The sequence below is a fragment of the Rosa rugosa genome, chromosome 6, assembly GCF_958449725.1.
Source record: "Rosa rugosa chromosome 6, drRosRugo1.1, whole genome shotgun sequence".
Taxonomy (NCBI): Eukaryota; Viridiplantae; Streptophyta; class Magnoliopsida; order Rosales; family Rosaceae; genus Rosa; species Rosa rugosa.
In genome coordinates this window covers 24827823-24842333 of record NC_084825.1, presented here as the reverse complement: position 1 = coordinate 24842333, position 14511 = coordinate 24827823, and the positions used below count along the sequence as shown (strand labels likewise).

Below are 14511 nucleotides of genomic sequence, written 5' to 3'. Positions count from 1 at the left end.
GCGGGGAACAAAATTTCAATTCTCCAACACTCAGTCATATTGACTGGCACGACATTTTTTCATTCCCAAACCCTACCCACCACGACACCCTACCAGCACCCGACCTCCTCTTCCTCATCCTCCGCCTCCAACCATCACCCAACTACTCTCTGCCTCCGCTTCCGTCTCCACTCTCCTCCTTCTCTGCCTCCGTCTCCGTTCTCCTCCGGCACACCTCCTCTCATCTCTCTTCTCAAATCACCAAATCCACCAATGACGCAGTCCATGCCGGAGCTCCGCCTTGTTCCCTCGTCGAGCCCACCATGGAAGATGAGACCTAACATTTAAAACAAGGCCCGCGGTCGATTCAGGTATTGGGTCTCACTCGATTTTGCGTTAAATTGTTTTCAATTACTTCTGGGTATCTTTTGGTTAATTTCTTTCTAATATATTTTGGGGGTTACTTTAGGTTTGTTGAGTGGATGGATTGTTGCTGTTCCGGGACTGAAATTACTCAAGATGTTGGATGGATTCTTACTTCTTTTTCCAGTAGTTTCTGCAGTGCTTCCTTGTAGGAATACCTTGTTACAGCATCCAAGAACCAGATCTTGTATGTCTTCTTCAGTTCCCCTAGACTCCGGGTATGTCTACTTATTTTTGTTTATCCTTGTTCCCCTCAATCCTGCAGTTTCCTTTCCTAGTATTTTGAGATAGTGTGGCATGTTATGCTGTCAGTGTCGATCTAGACTAATGATGAAATTGAATCTTGTATACACATGTGAATTGGATTGACAATTTAGCAATATAGCATGTCATGGATTGCTTTCTTTCATAACTTGAATTAGTTAACTAACCATGAGATCATGATCATAAACAGGATTTATGCAGAGAATTTAATGTCAAACCAACCCAGTTGGTTAACTTCTCTAGGAGTAGCACATATTTGAGTACAAATGTAGAAGCCTAGAAGGAAGTGCTACTTGGCCCTTACCATAGATTTTGTTTTGACACTTGCAGGAAACTGTTGGGACCAGGGTTTTGATGCCAATACCAGGAGGACTAATTGAGCTTCTTGTTGCCAAACAAGTAATTAGAATGTAACTAGTCGCATAGCTGCTTCAGAATCTGATCACTGAGCCTAACATTCTTTCTGTAGACCTTCTAAATGATGTGAGTATGTTATTTGAGTTCAGAGATCTCGGATAAGGTGATATATGTTATACTTTTTCATTGCATCTGCTCTATAGCAACACTTGGAGCATAAATGTGTTTAATTAAATATATTAACTTTTTTTCTGCAGGTTGAAGCTGAAGTGTCAAAGTTGGAGCAGCTCAAGTCAATTAAGCTCAAAGAGATCCTTCTGAAAAAGAAGTTGGAACTGGAGGAGGTATGCAAACAGTCTCACATGGTTACAGAAATACTGAGTGCTGCAGAATACTCAAATGAAGCTATAGTCTGGTAATTTCTTTCTTTCTTTGTTCTTTTAGGTTGTGTATATTACTACGGAAACTAATAGCAATGTTGTGGTAGCTTTAAGATACAAGAGGGCCGTGTGAGATCTGCCACACTCTGTTCAAAGGTTAGTTCTTTGAGACCCCCCAATTGTTTTCACTCAATGGTTGCCATAAAATGTTGGGTTTTCATTGTAATTCTTCTACAGTTTTGCATTGGGTTGCCAAATTTGGCCTAAAGTAAGAGACTTTTGACATCTGGCTCTTCTGCCATGTTTTGATTTGGAAGCTACCCAGTTCCTTGCTGGACTTAATAACTTGGGAGTATTTTCCTTCCTGATTGATTTGCTGAGAGAGTGTAGGAAAATGTAGTGGAGACTGAAGATTTTGTTTGTTGGAGTTTTATTTTCAAATTTGGTAGAAAACTTCTCTGATACATGGTTAGTCAATGTTTAGCTTTTTTGTTTCTGGTTTGATGTGGTTAGAAATTTATTTACTATTGTCTTTTCAATGAGTGTTATGATTGTTCAAACTATAGATATGAATTTTAGGAAAAATGATCTCTTTTTCTTGTTCCTCCCGATTTTGTATTAATGGGGTTAATTTGATCCTTAAAAGTGTTTATTTTGAGGGATTTGGGTTGTTCTTTACTTTTTTCCATAAATTTTAGATAGTTATAAATGGTAATCCTAAATCTATGCAAGTGATTTCTGTAATTTAGATTGGTTTTTGTTTTCCAAAGGAGTGCGTCAGGGGAATGATAAGGAGATGCGGATGAATGGGATGATAGCTTACAGTCAAAGGAGCAAGTTGAAGCAAACCTATTAAGCAAGCATGAAGCAGCAATCAGAAGGGAAAGAGCCCCTCGCTTATGCCTTCTTTCATCAGGTAATCCTAATCCTATAATATCACATGACATAAATAAACTGAAAGCAAGGGTATTAGCAATTTCTTGTATAAACGGGTTGTTAGTAACTTATGTTGAACTTAAAATTAGTACCATAGTGAATTTTATATTTCCTCAAGTTCTTTGTTTTAAATGGTTAATGGAGCAGGAATGGTGGAAACATTGACTTCAAAAGCCACAACTTGGGAAAAAGAAAGAGGACTAGAATTCTTGTACGATGGTGTTAGTACTTTCAAAGTTAGACCAATTGGTAAAAGTTATTCAAATTGTGGTTTAGGGTTGGTCATATTCACATGGTGTGATATCAAACAATTTTATGCTCATTTTACTATTTATTCACATTTCTCATATATACTGTATTGTGTTCCAATACAGGTAAAGGGGTTTCAGTCTAGCAAAAGTTAATAGAATCTTGAAGTAGGTACTACTCTGTTGCTGCATTCGTTACTAGAACATGATCTGTTTCATCTTTTGTTCTAAAATAGACTTAACTTTTTGTTAATAAAATGATCATATCAACTATATTTTCTATGCTTTTGAATATACTCAATGTAGTCCTGAAATCACTTGATTGTCCTTTTTCAGAGCATTACATTATGAGCTTTTGCTATATATGGTTCGTATGAGTACTTAATTTCTGCGTTCTGCTTTGCAGGGCACCAGTGAATGATCTCAATTAAGTGATAAAGAGGCAAATTCATTGAATTTGGAGAAGTCAATTGATTAGATTGATCATCGCTGAAAGCAACCAAGACTAGCATGCAAAACCAGTTCCACCACTAATTGTAGAAATAGATGCGGCCGTCGTAGATGTAGTAATTGCAGCAACTAGGAACAAAACTGCATGTAGTTATTACAGTAGTGGTATCTTTTAAAACTTTTGAAACTACCTCAAGCTCTAATTTTGGATAGAAATTAATACAATTCCCTAATATTTAAAGTACATTTGAATTTGATGTTATTTGTGGATCAGCTTTCTAGTACCAAATACAGCAGGAAAGGGATATATAACAGCAGTTTGAATTCACAGACTGATGTCAAGAAATGCAAAAAACATCAGTTATTGATGAAGAACTGATGTCAGAAAACAGAAATTACATCAGTTTGAAAACAAAAACCGATGTTAGAAAAGAGAAAATACATTAGTTTGGAAACAAAAATCGATGTCAAGAAAGAGAAAATACATCAGTTACCAAACAAAAACCGATGTCTAGATTACTATGGACATCGATATATAAACAAAAACCGATGTCTAGAATAACTATGGACATCGATATATAAACAAAACCGATGTCTAGAATAACTGTGGACATCGATATAAATAAAAAACCGATGTCTAGAATAAATAAGGACATCAGTTATTTATGAGAACCGATGTGTAAAATATTATCAGACATCGTTTCTAAATCAGAAACGATGTTAAAATGGATAATTGTGTTGTTATACCTATATTTCATTAAGCATCTAATGCCAAAATATGAAGGTTTGACAATAGCTAAACACACCAAAATGGTGATCACATAAACGTTTTTACATCGGTTCTGAACCTTAAACCGATGTCTCGTTGCAAACTAGATATCAGTTGTGAACCAATGTCTTAGTTTTGGTGATCTTTAACATCGCCCACTAAGACATCGGATTTTTTTTTTTTTAACATCAGTTGTGAACTGATGTCTATGAACTTTATCCTAGTAGTGAGGGTAATTGGGAAATTAGAATAGCATCACTTGTATTTGAACTTCAATACTTGCAAGGGAGGTTAGTGGTAGACAATCCAACCCCTAACTTAATCCATTATATCACTAGTTTAGTTTAGAGTAATTTAGTTTACATTTGAGCATCTAGTTGTTTTCAATTCAAAACTATCTTCAAAAACCAAAATCAAATCAGTACTCCATCTTGCACATACTCACCATGAACCTAGATTTCCTTGTGAATTTAGGTTTGTGATTGTACATTTGCATATTCTAGCTCTCCTTAGGTTCACACCCTAGCTAGTGAAAGGAATCCAATTCTCGTGGGTTCGACAACCTTTCTTAAATCCCTATATTATTACTTGTACCCCTTATACTTGAGAGTGGCTATTTGGCTAACAAGTTTTTGGCGCCGTTGCCGGGGATTGGTGTAAAATCTGATTCCTAGCTCGGTTTGCCTTTGGGGAAGCTAGAAAATTTTCTTTTCTTGTGTTTCAACTTGTGTTCTTACATTTGCTTTGTTTTGTTAGTTTTTGTGGTAGTTACCTTATTTTCGAAATTGTGGTAAGTACTTCGGGTAAGTAAATTAGTAAATTGCGGTAAGAAAAGAATAAATTGTGAGCATGTTGAAAAAAAAAAAAAAGAATTAATCTTGCCTATTTGCTATTTGCTTATTACTTATTGCAATTTCACCTTTTACTTGCAAAATTAAATATTTGATAGTTAGATTTATTTCTTTTGGATTAGAAGTTGGTAGAAATTTGTAAAAAAAGAAAAAGGTAAATTAAAAAAAAAAATATATATTTATTAGAGTAAATTCGATTAGGAATTTTATCTTTGTAACGTCCAGCTTACTCACTCAACATAAGTAGGCTTACCCAATTAATGCGATGTCTAGGCAAGGATCGAATAAGAGAAAGGTAACCGAAATGTTGAAAATTGAACATTGCTCTACCAAAATATTTTCCCTCCTTACCTGGTCGCATTGAAAGGAATTACCGAACTGTTGTACGATAGGCAACACCCAAAGATTGGATTCCTCTTCTCTTTACTTAGTGAAAAAAAAAAAATTAGAACTTAAGAAAAAAAAAAAGTCGCAATTTTCAATTTTTGTATATACCTTGCATTTTATTTTATTTCTAGTTACTAATCCTTTGGGAACCTATAGGAACATATATAAATTCTTCAAGCTATGGATGGATGGAACCAAGGATGGAATGATCCAAGAGAGTTTGAGCAACAAAGCTATAATGGTGAACTTTATTAACAATGGGAGCCTTACACCCAAAGTCACATGCCTTTCAACCATATTTGTGCTTTGTGTGGATCTCCACAACACTCATCTCTTGATTGTGTCTTGAGATTTGAGTATCCGGAGTTCATGCAAGAGTATGAGTACGAAATGAGCATGCATCAAGAGACTATGGCATCCCAAGCAAATCCTCAGGAAGAAAGTGATGAGTCTCTAAGATTTCTACTTCAAGAAGTCATTGCCGAGATGAAAGCTTCCAATGTAAGAATGGAGGAAGAGATTGATCAACTCAAACTTCATTATGCATTAGAGCAACCATCTACCACCTTGCAAGAGCCACAAGTTTTCCTTGATCAAGTGGAGTCAACTTCAAATGAAGAATCGTATATTCCACATCATGAGCAAGAGTTCCCTATTCAAGTTCAAGATGATGATGTAGATATACAAGAAGAACCACTTGGTTATGGGAGCCGTCAAATGAGCAAAGAAGAAATGAAGCAAAGCATTGATGGTTTTGTTCAATTTTGGAAAGCAAGGGGGCTTGTTGTTAAAGATAATCTTGAAGAAGATGATGAGTACTTTGAGGAGAAATATGCAACAAATGAAGCCATGCACCATGATCCCTCCACCAATGAGGTCAAGACTCTCCAAGATGAAGAAAGTCCTTCCATGCCTTGTCATGAAGAAGAAGTTGAAGAATCAAGGATTTTCCTTCCTCCACCATCCAAGGAGCACCATCAAGAAATTCCCAAGGAGCAAAATAGAACATTGAGCACTCATGTTCATAATGAGAGTATTGAGATTAAGGTACTTCTACCTCTCAATCCACCATATAGTGCTCAATGCTTCTATGATGAAGTGAATGATTGGAAAGGAAGTGGTACACTTGTTCATAACCTTTCACCTCACTCTCACATACCTCTACCACCTACTCCTTCTCCAAGCACCAAGTCCGCATCAACTTTGAAGGAGGAGTCAAGAATGACACTTAGAAGATACATTGCAAAGAGGAAGATTAGAAGAAAGCCACTCCTTTGGTCAAACATTGGAGAATTCATGGATTGCTTTTGTTCTTGTCTCTATGACAAATCAAGAAGTCCTTTGGCTCCAAATAGTACAGTGGTCTTGCACAAGAAGTATCCTCCCTAACAAGTGGTGGTAACTTCTAAAGGACCGGCTAGAAGTCCTAAAAAACAAAGCCCTACTTGGAGGTAGCCAAGCATGAATAAAAAGTTTTTGAATATGATGATGAAGAAGGAAAGAAGTAGCTGTGAAGGAGTCTACAAACGCAGATTTGCTTTCTCTTTCCCTATTTCTTTTTATTTTTCAATTTTTCTCTTTTGTTTTATTTTAGAATTTATTTTCGTAAATGCCTCCTATCTATGCTTACTTGTTTCATTGCATGCTTTCAATTGATTACATTGAGGAAAATGCAATATTTAAGTGTGGGGGAAGAGATTTATATTTTTGTCTTTTATTTTGAGTCCTATATATTGAAAAATTCAAAAAAAAAAAAAAAAAAAAACTACACTATACTAAGCTAAGTCAGCAGCTCCGGAGAAGTTGAGGCTGAGCTTAAGGGAAATGCGAGAGCCACCGTTGTAGCCGCCCCAGTCACCGGAGTAGTAGCCATAGCCGCTACCTCCCTCGGAAGTAGTCTTCATGTTGCCAAAAATGTCCTCACCGTGCATGGGAAATAGTGGAAAGGTTTCAATCTCCTGGTGATCTTCTCCTCGTTGTTCCATGAAAGTTTGTTCTTCATTCATGTCAAGGAAAGTAGTACTAGTACTAGTAGTGAAGGATGAGGAGGAATATGGGTCAACACTGCAGCCGACCCATGACCCAAAATTGAGATCAATGGATCCACCAACACCAGTAGAACTAGTTGACCCAAAATTGAGATTAATGGATCCACCAACAAGCCCTGATCTTTGCATGGGCACATGAACATCCGAAGTGAACCTCTTCTTCTGCCTCTCCCGAGCCTTGAGGTTTTGGAACCAATAAAAGACGTTCTTGCCCTCAATCTTTCTGTACTGTTTCAACTGGAGATAGATCCTCTGAATCTGCTCTGCAGTTGGGGACTTAACTCCCTTGTCGTAGTAAAGCTCCTTGAGGATTCTTATCTGATCTATGGTAGGAGCCCACCTGGTACTACTCCGCCTGCAATGCATGTTAGCACTACTCCCGGCTGCTTTGTTGCTTCCTCCATCCTCGGTCGGTTGCTGGGTTTGTGGTTCCATTGGTGATGGGTTGAGAGAATGCGAGAATTGAAGAACGGTGATGATGAGCAATTAAGAAAGATTGTTGTTAGAAATATTGGAGTATCTGAAACAGGGAATGCAAATCTCCACCCTTGGATGGACAATCGAAGAGTCAAACTAAGCGTCAGTGAATCTTGAATAAATTGCCCTCAATCTCGGAAAAGAAAGGATTATTGGCGCGTGGGGGAACCGAACGGTTTTCGAGGAAGTAACTTTTCCATTTTCAATATTATCTTCTAATTGCCCTAAATCTAAAAAAAGACAAGTCATGGCATGTGGAGTGTGCAAGGGCATGTCTCGGATCAATGCCCTCAACTCATGGATGAAGGCAACTATGAAGGTGTCAACACCTTGGGCTTTCAACAAGGGTACCAACGCCCTAAGGTATCAAGGAGGTTGAGGAGGCCCGAGGTACAACCCTTACTCAAATACGTACAATCCTGGGCTCAGAGACCACCCCAACTTTCGTTGGGCCAACAACGATAACACCTTGAGACTACCTCAAGGCTCAGGTCAGAATTCTCAGCGCCCACCAAGTTTGTTTTTGAGACCTCCGGTACCTCAAACTTTTGGACAGACGACCCATTCAAAGGATATTGTGGAGCTCAATAATCAAATTGGCCAAGTGGTGGATTTCATGGGCCGGATTGCTGAAACAGGGAAGCTACCAAGCAACATGGTGCCTAACCCAAGGAATAAGCACACCCAAGATGTGTGAACAAGGAGAAGAGTCTAGGCTGAAGGACTATAAACATTAAGCGCTGCATGGGAGGCAACTCATTTTAACCGTAGCTGTGGAGGAGTCATCAACGCAGATTTGCTTTCTTGAACTCTTCCTTCTCTTTTATTTTCATGAATTTTAATTTGTTTTAGGTTTCGTTGCGTTAACTTTCTCAGTTTCTCTTCTATGCTTGATTTATGCTTTGCATGCTTTATATTTGTTTATACATTGAGGACAATGCATGAATTAAGTATGGAGGAAGGATTATTGCTTTATTGTGTTTTTAGTAGTTAGTTTTTGTAGTTATATAAAGAAAAAAAATAAAATAAAAAATAAAAATATAAAAAAAAAAAATAATTTGTTTTTTGTTTTGTTTTTGTTTTTGTTTTTGAGTAATGAGCTTGGATTGCAAGGCTTTGATGCCTTGTATGTTGGTGATTGTTGGTGACTTGTAGAGAGTATTATGGTCTTCAAATGGGAGCTTTTCTAAACTCTTGCATTTAGTTTGTGTTTACTTGTTTTGTTTTAGTAATTATGTAAAGTTGTTTAGTTTTACTCCATCCATGCTTGAATGTACGTTTCGTTGAAGAGCTTTTAAGAGCATCATTTTAACATTGAGGACAATGTTAGATTTAAGTGTGGGGGGAATATGTGTTAGTGTTTAATATTAAAAAAAAAAAAAATTTAGTTTCCAACCTCAAATCTTTTCAGTCCAAATCTTTTCTAATTCAATTCTGCACTCATGTTTAAGCTAATCTAGTGTGTTGATTATATATTGCAGCTAATGGTATTCTTCAAGACCTCGAGTCAGGACTCACCAACTTTACTTCTATCCAAGGAAGTCCCTAGACCAGTTCAAGGACTGAAAACTAAAGACTAAGGACTGCTGTGTTCTGCAAAGGTGCTGAAAAACTGCTGAAGCAGATTTGGTGTTCTAGAATAGCCATTTTATTCATGTAATGGTGCTGGAAAACTGCTTTGCTTTGCATTGCTTTCTACTTTTCTAATAACTTTGCTTTTCTTTGCATTATGTAACTTCTGTGTGCATGACTTCATGTAAAGGTGCTGGGATCATTTCTTTGTCTCTGTTAACTACTTCTGTAACTTTTAAGTTCAAAGTAGAATATGGCTTCACTTTTCAGCTTGTATGATTATAGCTTAAACTAAAGCCATGGGTTTTATTAAGAGATTGACGAATAAAGGAAAAGAAATTTGGATGAAATAACATCTCCGTTTTAGGCCCAAACCGACCAATCCCAACCGACAAGTTCAGTATAGAGAACTCTCGGTAACCAGCTTTTAATGGTTGGTTTCGAGCCCAGATTTAGCTAACCTGCCCAACTTTGGTTGGTACTCTGCTCAGGCCCATTTTGCTTGGTTTTGTACCAAGCCCAGCCCTAACCATCTCCCAATTGTTTCCTATAATTTTATTATTAGTGAATTAATGCTTGTTATTAATGGACAATTACACAATTGAAAATTACGTTTTTTCCTTATTAAAAACAAAAACCTTCTCACCTAAGTTCGCAAAATTAGTATTAGTTAAGTAATCTTTATTACCAATTAATTATATCATTAGTAGTTTCCTTAACCAAATATAATTCTTTTTACATGCATTTTACGACAACCACAACAATTAGTGTAAAAATAAATAATATTTGTTTTAAATGTAGTCAAATGAGAACCTACTTTAGGACTTATTTACTCAAATGAGAATCTACTTTACTCTAATGAGAACCTATTACAATGACCACTTTTAGGACTTAATTACTCAAATGAGAACCTACTTTTCTCTAACGAAGACCTTATTTACTTTAATGCGGATTTTTTTTCTAATTACCACATGTGTCCTCAAAGTGGTAAATATTATATAAAATAGAACATGTATGAATCTTTATGTTTTTATCATTAGTGAAATTATTACTACGTATACAATGACTACACATTTTATCACAACCCACAACACTTAATGTAAAAACGGTAACTTTTGTTCTATTTGTAGTAATTACTCCACCTAAACTAATGTACTAATTTATAGACAATTTAACAAGTATGACAACAAATTTGTTGTCAGGGTGGTAAATCTTTATGTTTTTATCATTAATGAAATGATTACTACAATGACTACACATTTTACCACAATCACAACAATTGATGTAAAAGCGGTAACTTTTGTCATATTTATAGTAATTACTCAACCTAAACTAATGTACTAATTTATGGACAATTTAACAAGTGCAACAACAAATTTGTTGTCAAAGTGGTAAATCTTTATATTTTTATCATTAATGGAATAATTACTCAATGACTACATATTTTACCATAACTCGCAACTATTGGTGTAAAAGTGGTAACGTTTGTTCTGATTGTAGTAATTACTTCAAAAACTATACCATTTACAAGATTACCAACCATTTTACAATTCCGACAACATTTGTGTTGTGAACATGGTAAAATTAAAATTAGACCAAAAAATATGTAACAACTCAGTATTTAAAGAGCTTCTCCACTTGATAATCAAGGTTCTAAATTTGATAAAAGTTGTCCAAATATGATATTTACATCTTTGACCACTCAATTACAATAACCACAACAACTGTTGTCATAAGTCGTAATTGTAGTTCAACTATGTGTAATTTATTATTTTGACAATACTTGTTACATATCAAGAAAGAGTGTGTTGTTAATATGGTAAATTTTATTTTTTTAAATGACACATGTCGATATTTAATTGGGTAACCTGTTGACCAGTTCAGTAGGTTTCTACTATATTAATTTACTAAAAGTAAAAAAAATAAAAAAGTAAGGGTATGACAAACATCAAGGTACCCAAGACGACCCCTTACAAAGTAGCCATTTGTGTGCTGGGGATTTGTTCATTTCCATTGGATATCTTATTGGAGAGGAACATCAGGTTCCCACGAATCTGGTATGTAAGTATGCATTTCTTCACCACATGCCACTTATCTTTTAGGGAAAAGATTAAGAACAAGAAAAGAGCAGAAACTGAAGAAACCCCACTAATAAGAAATAAACCACGAAACCTTTTGAGGCTTAGAGTATTATTTGGATCAGGATCACTTGTTGTGTCCTCAGGCACGTCAAACCACTTCTTTTCAATTTGTAGTAGCTTGCCTTCTTCTCTCAAAGTTTCAATTTGTTTTGACATGTCGTGGACCAACTGCGAACCTTTGGGGAAAACCTATATACAATAGAAATGAATAAGCAATTTCTAAATGCGCGTCAATAATATTTTGAAGTTGTAATTTAATTATGATATTGGGAACCGCCTCAAAGTACTCGAAAGTAAAATGATTCGATCGGGTTTTAGTAATATCACGATCGACATCTATCTTACTAAGTAAGTAAATAAACTAAATTTTAGGGAGGTAGATTACTCACAAAGCCGAAACCATTAGTAGTAGAATTACGTTTAATCATGGAGTAGCCATTGGAATACTTTGCTAAGAAGACCTTGATGTACGGAATCTCATCGATGATAGCAGAAACTCCATCATTCTTACTTCCACTCGATAAAGCACGATGCATTTGTTCTTCTGAGTCATACGGTTTGAGCCCACTAAAATTCATGTTCTCCTTAGCAAGGGTGTTGATCAGTGAATGATAACCGACATAGCCTTCTGGGTACGTTTAATTGTATTTGCTTAATTGTCATCATTGATGCCAAAGTTGCAGTGTAACTTGAATTCAATATAAGCACTACAAACACCCATATAATCACTACAAATTTCGCCGAGTGGTAACTTCTCCCCTGAAACCCAAAAGAATATTTTCTGTTACAATATTATCCTATATAGTGCTTTAGAGAAACATAGATGGAAAAAGTAATACATAATATTCAAAATATCATAGTCAACAACTATGGCTTGCTAATCTACTGTCAAACTAAAAAAAAAATGTGTAAATCGTAAGTTATATAGAAAGCTTACTATGAGCAAACACAAGGGTTGAGAAGGAGAACCACAATAATGTTCCAATTTGCTGCCATAGTGTGCCTTGGAATTCTTGGTTTAGAGGATGCTCAATCACCCACACAACAAAACCCGTTAAAACAAAGAACGCAGCACTTGTTAGCCAAAGACCTCCTGAAAAAGGTTTCATAAAAATCCACATGTCTCTGCTTTCCCCATTTGGCACAAGCATTGCAAGACCTAAATCACTAAAGGGTATTGTAAACTCAACATATGAAGATCTGTTCGATGTGATCGTAATATCTCCAGCTGCAGCATCTAACTCCTACATTATACATCCCCAAATATGTTGCAAGGAAAATAAAAATTAGAAACTACTAGAGATATCTACATATATTAGAAACCACCACACGTGCACATGTTTTATAAGAAAGAAAATAAGATGGTGGCTAGTTATTGCTTCCGATAAAAATAGCAAAAATATTTTGTATATTTACTTTTATTATTTGTTAGAAACTATAATGTTCTCATTTATTAAATTGCATACCCATGACAATGGTAGTATATGAATTGTTTGACATACTCATGTTCACGTATTCAATTAATTCTCTACTTATTATTCTCTACAATTGATTTAAATCTAATTACGGTTGAGCACAACTGAGCAATAAATTATCTAGATATGGAGAATGATAAGTAAGAACTAAGAAGTAAATAATTATGTGAACAATATTTGACATACATATATATTTTTTGTATCTGCATCTATTTCACTGTCCACAGTATTAGTTATTCCAAATAACTGATGTGCAAAAAGAATTGGCATCATGGATACAGGCTTTTAAGACATGAATCAACGTTTGAATCAAACATACCTTTAGATAAACCTGATCAATAAGTTGATTGTAAGACCCCTCAAATGGAATAAACTCATAATCCACTGGCAAAGCACTGACTGCAGCTTTGAATACTTCTATGCAGAAGCCAGTAGTTACATCTATATGGGTCAGATTATCGCGTTCAACACTCACAAGTGGATAGAACCCTAGCTTATTGATTGGAACTCCAACTTTTATGTTTCTTCTCACTTGCATCTTGGAACCATTTGTGGTGCTTGTTGATCCTCCAGGCCATATGATTGTTTCCAGAACTTCCTTGGCAAGCATATTTCTTCTATTACCGAGGGGATCTGACACTTTTATTTTATTATCATCGAAAGCCAAAAATCCAACCCTTCTATCCCCTTTTCCAATCACATTTCCTATCTCAAATGCACCTGACTTTAGTTTGCCATCTGGATAGTGAATTTCACCACTTAAACCTTTGAACCTTGTCTCTAATATCTCTCCGAGAATCCCAACTCCATGTTTGGAGGGTTTAAAAATATTTAAATCCATTAGATTTGGTTTTATGTCTGGCTTGGTTGTAGTAGAATTATTAATCATTGCCCTTTCAACTGCTTCTGCTAAAGCCCACGTTGCATCATATGCCCATATTCCATCTGCATTTACTTCCCTCACTTCGATATTAGACTCCTCAAGGTAAAATTTTCTCCTCAATCTTGAAGTAAGACTGTTGAGGTTCATTGAAGCTGGAATATAAGACTTCAAACCTAGCACTCCTTGCATTGACTCAATAACTGATATGTCCATGGAATGCAAGAAATTCATACTAGTCGATGTCACAATCCACGCATACCCTTCACTCATCATACCTAACTTGTTTGCATTTGAGAAAAGTCGAGGCACAAGCAGATGTGAAATATGCACCACAAATACTGTAGTCTTGAGTATCTTGAGTGTTTGGAGCACGTCAATGATTTCTTCATCCGTCGAGGAGGCAGCGAGGGAACTTTTATTTGCAATAAAGACATTTTTCTCTTGGAAGGAACTGATCAAAGATGGAATGATGTCTCTCCCATATTCCATGTTTTCATACACAAGGATAACATCCCTCCACTTGAACATTTCAATAAGGCACTGATTCCCATAACTTGAGATGTTTCGTCCTTTGTGATCTCAACAAGGAATGGATATTTGTTAGACGTACTAGGTTCAGACAAAGACATTACAGGGATTTTAGCTTCTTCTCCTAATTCTGCTAGTAATGCTGCTTCCAATCTTGTTTGTCCACTGATTATTGCTTCGACATGGCTGTTATCCAAAAGATTGAGACCTGCATTTAGTAACAAGTTTGATATAATACGATCACCAGTACATAAAGGAAAGTAATAGCAACAATTATAGTACGTTAAATGCATGTAAAGTTACATGCTATTCCATGAATTCTTGCTGTTATATATATCTTTGC

The 14511-nt window shown here is 35.9% G+C and overlaps 1 long non-coding RNA gene and 1 pseudogene across 10 annotated transcripts; one reads left to right on the top strand and one right to left on the bottom strand.

Moving 5' to 3' along the window:
• LOC133716466 (glutamate receptor 1.2-like) overlaps positions 1-14511 on the bottom strand; it is an 88441-nt pseudogene that overhangs the window by 53051 nt on the left and 20879 nt on the right.
• LOC133714467 (uncharacterized) lies at positions 60-3281 on the top strand. Of its 10 annotated transcripts, none has more exons than XR_009848684.1 (9): positions 64-350; positions 449-620; positions 997-1149; positions 1281-1438; positions 1511-1559; positions 2174-2319; positions 2487-2550; positions 2714-2755; positions 2994-3281. It is a non-coding gene; the product is annotated as an uncharacterized LOC133714467 (long non-coding RNA). The 10 variants fall into 10 exon arrangements; XR_009848682.1 differs by having other exon boundaries at positions 2714-2759; XR_009848678.1 differs by having other exon boundaries at positions 2487-2588.